The sequence below is a fragment of the Dufourea novaeangliae genome, unplaced genomic scaffold, assembly GCF_001272555.1.
Source record: "Dufourea novaeangliae isolate 0120121106 unplaced genomic scaffold, ASM127255v1 scaffold125, whole genome shotgun sequence".
In the NCBI taxonomy this organism is placed as follows: Eukaryota; Metazoa; Arthropoda; class Insecta; order Hymenoptera; family Halictidae; genus Dufourea; species Dufourea novaeangliae.
Genome location: NW_015374020.1, coordinates 4,622,319 through 4,634,378, shown reverse-complemented (window position 1 = coordinate 4,634,378; position 12,060 = coordinate 4,622,319).

Genomic DNA, 12,060 nt, shown 5'->3' with positions numbered 1-12,060 from the left:
TTACATACTTACGAACTCATGCGGGAACGCGAGAAATTTGTCAGCGATCGGAATGTTAAAACCGACGATAAAATGGCCCACCCCCTTTCCTGGCGCGACGGGTCTCATTTCTCGCATTATTTCCAATTCGACTCACAGAAAGTTGCGCCGCACGATTTGCTTCTTAGCGGGACCGAGCTGAATTGTAGATCTTAGTCAGCTCTGTGCACGTAACGCATTGCCATAGTCGGAAATATGGCGGTATTTCAATGAGAAATGAAATTCCTGCTCTAGACCGTGATATACGGGGTGTGTCTCGCGAAGCATAATCTCACCAGACGAATTTCTTTCAAAAACGACATCGAAAATACACATTAATAAATGTATAGGGTGAGTCAGTAGGAAAAAATAAGATATAAAAAAACAAATTTTATCTAACCGATGAATCCTTTAAAATGTTACATAATTCATTAAAGTATATTTGAAGATCACTATTACATTTAACTACAACATCTTTGAAGATGAATCTCTTACAGACGAGAGCTCGGATCAGAAAATGTTATTCGACGTTATTAACGTATTTTGAAATGGAGAATCATAAAGCTAGCTTATGTTTCACAATACACCTTGTATACGAGCGTCTCGACGGTTCTATCCGATTCATTCCTGCGAGCAGCTTTGCAAGCTTTCCTGCATTTGCGTGGGCCTGCCTGCCGTGCAATTCGTACTTTCATAGAGACCTCCGAGGTTGTAGTTTCGCGAAGCTTCGCGCACCATCGGGCGTCCTTTCGGAGCTTTTGCACTTTGACTACTTGAATTCAGCACTCGCCAAAGGGATCCCCCAGCTGGTTACATTCGAGCAACCGTGGATAGTATCGAGTATCAGAGATCTGGTGGAGCGAGTTGAAACTGCGAGCGGACGGTTTTTGTCGGACGGGATTTAATGGACACGAGCGTGCTAATGAAGCCCCGAAGAACAGCACATTGACCATAGGTACATACCTAGGAAAGATTGCTCGGAGATATTAAGCAGTCAATTAGTTATTAGTGAATACACGAACCTACACGGCGTTTCAAATTTATCGTGCTTTTCTTCACGGGTCTCGTTTAGTCGACGGTAGCAATCCACGAAATGTCTTAAAGACACCAACATGGCAACAGCTTTCGCTCAATGTCACGGTTAAGTATATCAATTTTACTACAACAGACTGTTCTCCCTCTGATGTATTTATATTCGGTATCGGGCCAAGTATAAAGGACACCGATTGAATTCAAATGAGATGAAATCTCCTTCTTCAAAGTTCCTTCGTCCTTTCACATAATTTCATTACGATCAGAAACTGCTCCCGCGATCGTAGCAACTTTCCTGTCCGGGGCTACCTTCTCCACCCCCGTTCCTCTCGCGCTCGAAACACAGGAAATTCTCGCACGACCGACCGTATACATCGATAAAACCAGCGGAGTTCCACGATTCCCGCGAGCCGGTTATTCGAGGTTTCGTAAATTCGTTTCCGCCAGGAGGAAATCGCATCATCATCTCCCCTGCTGTCCGTATCGGTTTCGCGCGGAAAAAAGTAATAACGTACCTACCCAATCCCCCCTCCAGCGCTCTGTCCTCTATCGCTTCTCCCTCTTCTGTGCACGATTGCTGTCCGTCTATCTCTTTCTCGTTCTCATCCCTTCAACGACAAGTAAATTCGTTCGTGCGACATAAGAAAGGACAAGGCTGAATTTTAAATTGACCACCGGGGCTGCGATTTTTCCCAAGGATAAGCCCACCGTGAAACAAAAGACGCACTCATCGGACGCATTTGGAAGGCTCACACGAGTCCGGAAAAATGTTCATCAATCCTCGATGAGATTGTTCGAAAGTAGAATTAGTTAGAAATAATCGAAAAGTTCTTGGGATCCTCCGAAGGTGGCCAAAGTTATAGTAAGGCCCTCTTTTCGATAGTGAAGATTTCTAAAAACTCTTAGTCTTAGAAAACGAATTATTAGCCAAATTATAATGTATCACCACACAGTGTATGTGTAATTGCATTTAAACAAAACACAACGACGAACAGATCCTCCATGAAGTTACCCCCACCGTTCCAATAGACACTTCCACCCTCCAAGTCATGAAACAGTATCGTTATCTTTCAGCACAATTCGAAACGCGCCGAGCCACAAATATCGCGCGTCTACGGAAAATAAAATTCTATCTCTACGATTCACGCGTCCCCGTGCCATCACCCCGTATCTCCCTTTCACCCCCCACCCCCCATGATCGGCAGTGAAATCCGTAGAAACGTCTCGGTTTCACGGACGATACGGCCGCCCTTGGGGGTAAGTCGAGCGATACTCCGATAAAACCGAGCCGATTCAGGAAGGACGGCAAAAAAATAATGGGGCCACGTGGAAGGTGTCGCTTGTAGGGAGGGGAGAGGGGTGATGTGGGAGGGGAGGGGACTGAATGGGGCGTCTGGCCGGGGGAAGCAGGTGTAGGAGGGACACAATTAAAAAAGCTCGAGCCACGCTTTTGTCCGCAAGCCAGCCGGCACACGAGGCTCTCTCTCGCGTTTCCCGCGATGCGCCCACATCCCTCCCTTGAAAAGTTCCTCTCTCACTCTCCTCCCCCTCCCCCACACACACACGTTCGTCAACCTCCCCAACCACCCTTTGTCTTATTTACTTCTGCCTGGCGGTCTGTCCTTTTTTTTCTCCACCATCCACACACCGTTCCAGTCGACGACGACCGCGTATCTCCCGTTCCGTCTCGCGATTTCCGAACCGCTCGCGCGCGCGAGAGAACGATCCAAAAATGATATTTCCGCGCTGGAGGAAATGAGGCGACCTTTGTGCCTGGTTTACGTTCCGCGGAATCGACCGTAGGTGGAGGCACGGAGGTTGTCTGGCATTTTTCTTGGTATCTCTGCCGCGAGAGGAAGAGCATTTCGAAAGGGACCGTTGCCTAAACAGTCGAGGGTTTAGCGACCTACCACGGTGTCTGTGCATTTTTAGCAGTGAAACGGAAATGGGGAACGTTGGATCGAACGATGCAGTTGTCTCGAATGTATACTTGATCGAGTCGATAGTCTAGAATGCACGACAAGCACGAGACAATCGGACGATAAAGGGAAAATTGAGGCGCAATTTTCTCATTCTTTCCTGAAGTTTCAGTTGGTTACACACTCCCCAGTCGGACGGAGGGAGCGGTGCATTATGTCAGAAGTTTAATATTGTCCGTTTCGTAGGCGGCCTTTTGAAGTTGATCGCGCGCGGCACGTGGCCACTGTATTTGTGTAACAGACTGCAGACAATATAGCTAACCAAATGTTTCATTCGATCGAGGAAGAAATTTGGGGTCTGCTCCACGATTCTGTTCCCATTAACTGTTCCACCGTGTTCATTTAACCTTTATCTGATTGAAATTGACAAAAGTACTTACTGCTGCTTGGCATTGATAGTGGCACAACTTAAAAAATGTAAATTTTAGTTTCCCTTGAATCGTTATTTTTTAACTATAATACTGCAGAGAAGCCATAGTACTTCAATGAAAATCGTTATGTCAATCGCGTGGCTGCCCATCGATCCCCATTCATTATTCTTAATTGCTAGCCATTAGCAAGAATAACCGTAGATCCGAGAGATATACTACATTCGTACATACGTGGACGTAAAGGGACATGCACGTACGACGGGAGACGAATGGTACCTACCCTGTATTAAAAAGATAATTAAAAGGCGAGGAGACAATGGACGTTCCAATCAAAATTCAAGGCAGACAGCATTGTGCCACGGCCTTGTACCTCCGTTCCCTTTTCCTTTTCTCTCGTCCTCCTCGTCGTAAATGAGTGTGTATTTCTCTCGCCATTAAGGTACCCAGGGATTTGATTGTTTTTTTTTTGTGGGTCCACGATATCATCGACGGAGTTCATTCGAATTTTCATAAGATCCCCGATACGATAGGGAGCGAACAACATTTTCGTGTCCGTTGAAGCTCGACAACGATCCTGAAATCGAGACTGGTGATCTTCGAATTAATTGATCCACCCCCACCGGTTCTTTGGGAATTATTAATCCGACCGCAAATATTGTTCCAAGCGGCATGCCGCGCAATTACTCCTCCCGTGGATTTATCTTCGAAAATAATTCGGGGAACCTGGTACCGAGGTCCGCCGCCGTTCGATAATTACTTAGGCCGCGGGCGAGAGGAGAGAGCTAAAGCCAACAGGCCATCGAACGTGAAGTAGAAGGATTTAAATTGTACTGCGGAAATCGAAACCTTCCCCCGGCGCGGTGACATCCTGTCGTAATGAGAGAACAATGTCTCGGGGGGGAACAAAGAGGAGTAACAATTGCCCACGGTGTCTGGCTACGCGCGAGCGCGCGCGAATTACAGTAATTGTCCGGGGGTACAGAAGAATGAAGGTAACGTAGGGGCTTCGATCGAATTTCAGCTTAAATCCCGAGCACGAATTTTGCTACTTTGTCTCCTCCGTACCTGTTCCATGATGAATAATCCTAATTGTTCGTATGAAGAGAGTCGAGGCATGATTTCAACAAGCAGGGCTCGATGAATGAAAAGTAGTAGGTACTACTATGTTCCTAACTGTTCATCATCGTACACACAAGATCATAAACGATACCATAATCAGATTGCCGCTCGGGGCTACGAGCGGTCCCTTGTTCCCATTTGATTTCGAGAAAGAACGCCGTTGGACGTGAGTGCAACCCCTAACACGATCATAAAATTCATTGGAAACATCTAGACCCCTAACAAGCTGCCAATCCAACCCCTCGTTAAAACGCGACGATGCTACATAAGAAATAATTAGATAGAGTGTCGAGTTGAAAAAAAAGATTCTAAACTCCACGTTATATACCCTGAATACACTGCCGGCAAAAAGTTTTCAACCACCAGCCATTTTTTCAAATATGCTCCTCAATACACGGGAATGTTCTAAAACAGTTGTTACAAAACCAGTTTTATTTGTTACTATGATATCCTATGATCACACTATCTATACAATTACTATATTTGATAAACGCACACATAAAAAACCGAAGCGAGAATGTCACTTGCTTTAATCGAGACCAAAAATTGTTTATAACTTTGCTTCTTAGGACTTTTCTTCGTCGTTTAGCAAGTAATATCTACCCCAGAAATTATGAACCACTTTTTGTTTCACCCTGTATATTTCTCAACAGATATTAAATTCGAAACACTAAGCAAGTAGGTAACACACAGAGACATCAAATTATATATTTCGTTTTTAGTATCGCGAGGTGAACAGAAATTGAAATACCCGTGAAACTCAGCAGAGTGTACGCTAAAGAAACGAAAAAAAAACTCATCGTACCTTTCCTCGCGGTCTGCAACCAATAAACAATCCCACGGCCACGAATGGGAAGGCGTAATGAATTTACAAAGAATAATTATAGAACCGTCGGAGAAACGGAGAACAAGGGAACGAGAAGGAAAAAGAGAGAGACAGAGCTATTCCGTATCAACATTCGAAGCCAAAACACCCCCCTCCCCGCGGCTAATTAATTATCCGAACGGGCGGCAGGGTGATTCGCGGGGGTGGCTCGGTCGGCCCATTAATGCAAGCGTGCAGTTCGAAGGGTCGTAACTGCTCGCACCAGTTACATAAGTAGGTGGCAAGGCAGTAGAAGGCTATGCCGCCACCGGCTCGAGGCGAGATCGTAGGTTTATTGATTCGGTTTTCTCTCGCGGTAGAGCTTTTTTTCCCCGCTCCCACCCAGTAGATCCACCCAGTCCTTATCCTACCCGTTGCTTTCTGTTGCACTCCCACCCCAAGCATCGCGACGTTGGAAGTAGGACGCAACCTTCGAGAGGTGAGGGGTGGGCGAGAAGGGTTGGAGGACTGGCTCTTTCCTTTCCAGTACGGCCCAGGATGACCCAAAACGCTATCGAATTAGTTCCTCTGTATCGCTGGTGTGGTCCTCCTCAGCGATGGGATCAAACGTGTCCTGAGTAACGTATCGTAAAACGTTTCGAGGGGCGAGAAGAATCGGACTTTAACGTATTCGAACACCTCGCGTTTGGTACCTTACTTTTACCCACGCGTATCGCACAATCGCTAGTGCCCTGATTTCGAACCAGCTTTAGCATCTGATCTACATTTTTTTTACCTCGAACAGGCTGAGTATGGGTTTCTTATGGGTGATTATTTTTATCAGTGTTGAAGACATTGTCTATCTGGGAATCGTTAGCGTCTATTGAAGGTACCCGATGTTTCTGTCCGGGGATCTAGGGGTGGTTAATCGAATCTATAACAAGAGACAGAGGTATATCTTTTGATTTAAATTGTACCGAGTCTCTCTTGCATCATTTCTGTCGTTCCACAAATGGTCGATTTATCTTGGCTCTCGTCGTGATACGCCACGTCGTAGAGCCACCCGAATTCTTTTCTTCTCTACACTCGAAGGGATTCCCGATTTCGTGAATCCGCGGTAGGGAGGGGAGAACTTTAATAAGCGATCGGCAGATACTTCTATCGTTCGACGATATTCGCATAGGGAATTTAATAGCCCTATTATCCTGACGATACAATGGCATTATACAGCTCGGAGCCGTCCTCGCATAACACTCCAACGTTATAAGGAAGATTTCTCTTTCGGGACATCGTCGTAATACGACGCCTTACCACCCCCATTCACCGTGCTCGCGCGGCCTATTCTGTCTTCCAAGAGAACCGAGTTATTAGACCATCTCCCTCCCTCCCGTCCCTCATCATTCGTTCCATTTCAAGCGCAGTTTGATTAACGATTTTCACCACGACCAGATTTAATAACGACCGTGTTCCCACTAGTCGTAATTTTCACTCTCGTAAATATCACTGAACGCGATGTAGGTACTTACTGTACCTACAGCGCTGTTTACGCTTCTTACTTGCACTCGCGACGACGACGTCGCCATGAATAGTAATGGCGACCCTCGACGAGTAGTAAGACTCTCCCATCCGAACGGAGGCGAGGGGGGCCAGAAAACGGTACAACCGGAAACGACGTTTACCTTACCGAAGGGAAAAATGGGGCCAGGAAGGATGAAGATAAAGAGCCCGCAACGACGACGACGACGCCAACCGGTAACGTAATATTCCCAATACACCGTGGAAGCTTTCGAGACGAGATAAAGGAGAGCTCACGGATACAATTAATCCTGGTCTTCCTATGGGGTGAGGAGAAAACTGAGGAAAATTTTTTGGAGAAACATCTTATGTGGTGGGATAAATAAAATACGGTCGAATAAACGTACATCTGGAAATTTTTTTGATAATAAAATAAGATCTTTGTCCAGGGCTACGTACAAGGGTGTTCCAATCCTTAAACGTGTTCCACTTTAACGCTAAAACTATCGAAGCAGTCAAAATGACTAAGTTAGCATACTCTTGTAATGATGATGAAAATGTTACAATTTATGTTATATTTATGGATTTCAAAGTTTTTTTGTTAACAAATTTTTCGCCCTATATTTAATTTTTCGTCTTGTTTTTCTCAACGCAACCGTAAAGGAACGCAGCGCGGCGAAGCCTCAGTTGAAAATGACGCGTTCACCGACTCCGATCGAAATGAATTTACTGTTTATCCGGGGGGAAGGGGGTTCGTCCGCGATACAGCCGCCGGCTATACATCTCTTTATCCGCGACAGAGAATCCACCGGCGATAGCTTTTCGCCGCGCTTTAAGGGCTGCCTGCCATTAAACCGGGGGTGGCCCGCGTATTGAAATGATTTGTGGCGCGGGAAATGGGCGAAGTTTCCACGGTGATACAAAACGGGCGTATAATATCGTGCTACGGCTAAGTAACAGTTGGCAAAAGTGAAATCTAGTGAAAAGTTGTATTATATCAAGGGGCAGACACGTAAGTTTTATCTATCGAATTCTTATTGGATGCTGAGTAAGTGCTGTTACTCGAATATTCCGACGATCCTTTTGTCTGAATGGCAAAAAGAAGGTTAGCTAGAGGTTCATTATCAATTATTTAAAGTAAGAGAATATTGAAACGATCTAGGGTTAATAATTGAAAGTATCGAATCGAGAAGAACATTTCCAACATATTCCCATGATAATAACGTTCTTTTAATTTCCTGAACTTCCTCGAATACTTGATCGTGGAATTATTCGACTTCGACCCTCCACGATCTCTCTCTCTCTCTCTCTCTCTCTCTGTCGACTTCCGCAAACAGTTTAGGATTATCGAAGTCCGAGCGGACGAAGCGGAAAGTATGGACTCACGCTTCGATATTATGACCGAGGGTGATCGCCGTTTAAATAAATCGCGGATAAAGTCTGGCCCTTTCGATAGGGCAGTCGTGCCAGTCGAGGCCAGAGGCTGGAAGGTTTCTATCGTTGGGGTAACGCCGTGACTAGTGATTTGCTAAAGTGTTTCTTAACGTTTGGAAATACGAGGGTGAATCTCTACCTTTGACTCCCCCCTCGGATAACTCCGCTTAATGCCATTTTTCACGGAGATACTGACTAAATAGTTCGCGTGCTTCCCACGCGTGGCGGTTCAAAAAGTTATCAAAAAGCTCCCCCGGAAATATCAGCTGAAATTCGTTTGCCCGCACGATCCGTTTGACGAGCGACTTGTTTCAACGGATAGAAAAATTCCCTTTCGATAGGAGTAAAGCTTCGCCCACGCGTTCGATCGTGACATCTCGTGACATATTGCGACGTAATCAGCCCGGAGCATTCTTCTTCCCAACCCCCACCCTCTTTTTCCGTGAAGGAGCACCGACTTCGGGAATATACATCGAGCTAAGATAATTTTAATGTCCACCTACGTACACGTTCGAAAGGTCAACGTGAAAAGGATTTCATAGACAGAAGCACTGACGCACCGACTTTGACGAAAGTCAATTAACCCGCTAACGATTTTACACCCATTTAACTCCCCCGTAACCCCCATTATCTTTAATGCTGACCTCACTCATTGTGTCTTTTATATCTTTAGACTTATTTTTCTTATCCTATAGGCTTCCAAAACATCTAAAAAAAATTCAGGCATACTTCTCAGGGTCTCTACTACACAACCCAATAGTTTTTAAACTTGAATGTTAAAAAGTTTTGTTAACAACAATTCCTTAGCTTCGAAGACTTTTAGGCGTGAAATTCCGCTTATGCCGTAAAAGACCCAAGGAGGTCACGGCGGGTAAATTCGTGATGATTTCCGAACGATCAACTACAATTTTTTGTCACTGTTTTCTTGTGGTAAGATCAGTGCACCATAACTGTAAAACTTATTTTTGTAAGAGCTTATTGTGTTATTTGTCGACCACCAAAGGTAATAAGCAAAATGTCTGTCCCACTAGTCCGTTCAATTTAACAGTTAACAGTAAACGTAAAGAAAATCAATAGATCGGAAGCGTGTGTATACGTGGGAAACGGTGCCTAACACAATGGCCTCTTTAAACTCTCCTTTGCAGTCTGCGAAAGACGCGCGCGACCCCTAAATTGCATTTGAATAAAGCAATTTGTGCACGCAGCGTAATCCAATTCGACCTTCTTGCTAGTTTTCGCTACGCGAAAGCACCGATAAATCAACCAGTTGCGCCGCGCATCGGGTCCGGGCGCGCACACACCCCTGCGATATAACCATATGGCTTAATTTCATTCGTCTCGCCCTGTAATTCCCACCCCCGTTCTGAAAAAAAGAACCGCCTACCGCGTGACCCCGTGAGCTTCTCCGATTCGAGCCTACGCGGATACATCGTTATGCGATCATCTGTTTTTGCTCTTTATCCCGTTACTATTGCTTCTTTAACCCTTTCAATTAAAATGAAAATAATCGATATTCTTTATACTGAAACACTACCTGTGTATTAATCTACTTACTGTAATATGTAATGTTCTGCATTATGTAGTATGTGTGTGTAAACATAGAGTTTTACAGTACCGTTCATAATTATTCACATAATGATGGATATGAAAATAGATAAATAAATTCCATCTGTATAGTAGTAACGTAAATATACAGATTATCGTACATAATATTCAAAGTACACAATTTGTATTGTATAAATGTGTGGTTCGACTAATTCTGAACGGTACACAGTACATAAACATCTACCCGCTACATATTCGTTGCATCATAATATACGCACACCAAAACGGCCAGAGAACACGGTCGCTTGCATACTGATCCCCAGCGCGAAATACGGCGTCAAATAGGCACGGACGGTATAGAACAGTCTAGGGCAGCACATTCGAAATCGCGCGGAATCAATAAACGATTAACTCTTACGGAACCTCCCCCCCTCCCCGCAGTGTTTGCGCGAATTTTTGCCCCGATGCCTCCGTGGAATATCTCCACGTCAGGACCTCTCTATCTGTCACCCCTACCCCCCCTCCCCGAGAGGGACTCGATCTTGGCCTAATTCCACGTGGAGCGTAACAAGAGCATCTAAGAAAACAGCGAGGAGAAATCAATAAACCAAACTCCCTCTCGGGGAGCTGAAAATCCGAGACCATAACATCATCCTGTACCGTACGATCGCGAATACACGGATGCTACGAGTTCTACCTTCAATGTCGCGTAACAAATCAGATTCAATGGTTACGTGTTATTGGTAGCAGGCCATCGAGTCAAAGAGCAGAAGCGTAACGGGGCGCAATTAATCGGCAAATCCGCGTTCGATCGCTTTCTCGTCCGGGAAGAGTTCACTTCCTGGCGACGTTTGTCCCGACAGCAACAGAAACATTTGATGAATTGGTAGTCCACAACGAACAACCGTAAAACATCCGGCGAGGGGTTTTGGCAACGAACAGAAAACGAAACGCAGGAAAGAACAGACCAAGGCAGGTGAGACAGCTATGCTATGGATCAGCGCTAAAAGACACCGCTAACAGCCAAAATGAAAAACATTCCAATTGTACGTGTTTTGTGTGTATATAGGAGGACGGCGAAGGGTAGCTCGACTTCCGGTTTATGGAATAATTCTGATTATACGTTCATATAATTCATTATATGAAATTTGGAATGAGAGATCAAAGATTGTAGGTAAAGTCCGTTATATCATGGATAAGATCCTTCGGAAAACTCTGATCTTTATCAAGAATTATCTAATGACCAACGAATGTACAAGATTATCGTCGATAAATATTTGGCTTAGCAAAGTAGAAGGATAAATAACACAAAAGTTGTGCACCTTTTGGATTATTTCCGGTTCCAGTTCCGGATAATCGAGCTGATCCTCGATGCATCAGGGGTATTGTGTACATCGAGACACGATATGTACAACACGTAGTACGCATATCGCGAGGCAAGTTAATCACCGGTACGATTAATCGTGTACAGCGTTTGTGGAACATCTATTCAGCGGAACATCTAGGGAGAAAAAACACCAGATAAAGAGAAAAGGAAACAGAGACAGAGGGATATAGAAAGAGAGACAGTAAAAAAGAAGAATAGAAAGAGACAGCCATCTCACCGCCCGCCACAGCTCAAAGCACTCACGAAATCTCACGAGGGTAGACACGACAAAAGGGAACCACCGTTGTCTTTCTCGTCTGACAAGATAGCTATCTATACGCGGGGGTACGGAGTCTGGGCCTTCCGTGTTTTTCTATAACCTAAAAAACCGATCGCACTGCTCCGTATGCGGACAGGTGAACGCCGTGGTGCCACCTGACAGACTCCGGGAAATTTGAGAAAACAGGATTTCCTTCGGCCCATGCGCGTCAACTTTAATCGAATTTTCGCGTCGCAGTGCCGACAACGACGAAGGACCTTCGTTCTACTCGTTGTACCGCGCACGGCCCTGCCATTTAAAATTCAAATTTTCCGCGACTTAACACTCTCCCGCGCATACCGTCACCCATCAAAATTCTTATTTTTTTTTGTTAACATAACAGCATTCGTTTATTTTGCTTAATCAGTTCATTCGAGCACAATACTAACTATAACTGTTTGTTGTTTGCATAAATGTACCAACGCGCGAACGTTCAAAGCACATGGCAAATGGCGGACGCTTTCGACACCGCTGAATGCGAAATTGGTGACCGTTAATTGCATTCAGCAGAAGTGTTTCTTAATTTGAATTTAAGCAGATTTTTACAGAGTTTCCAA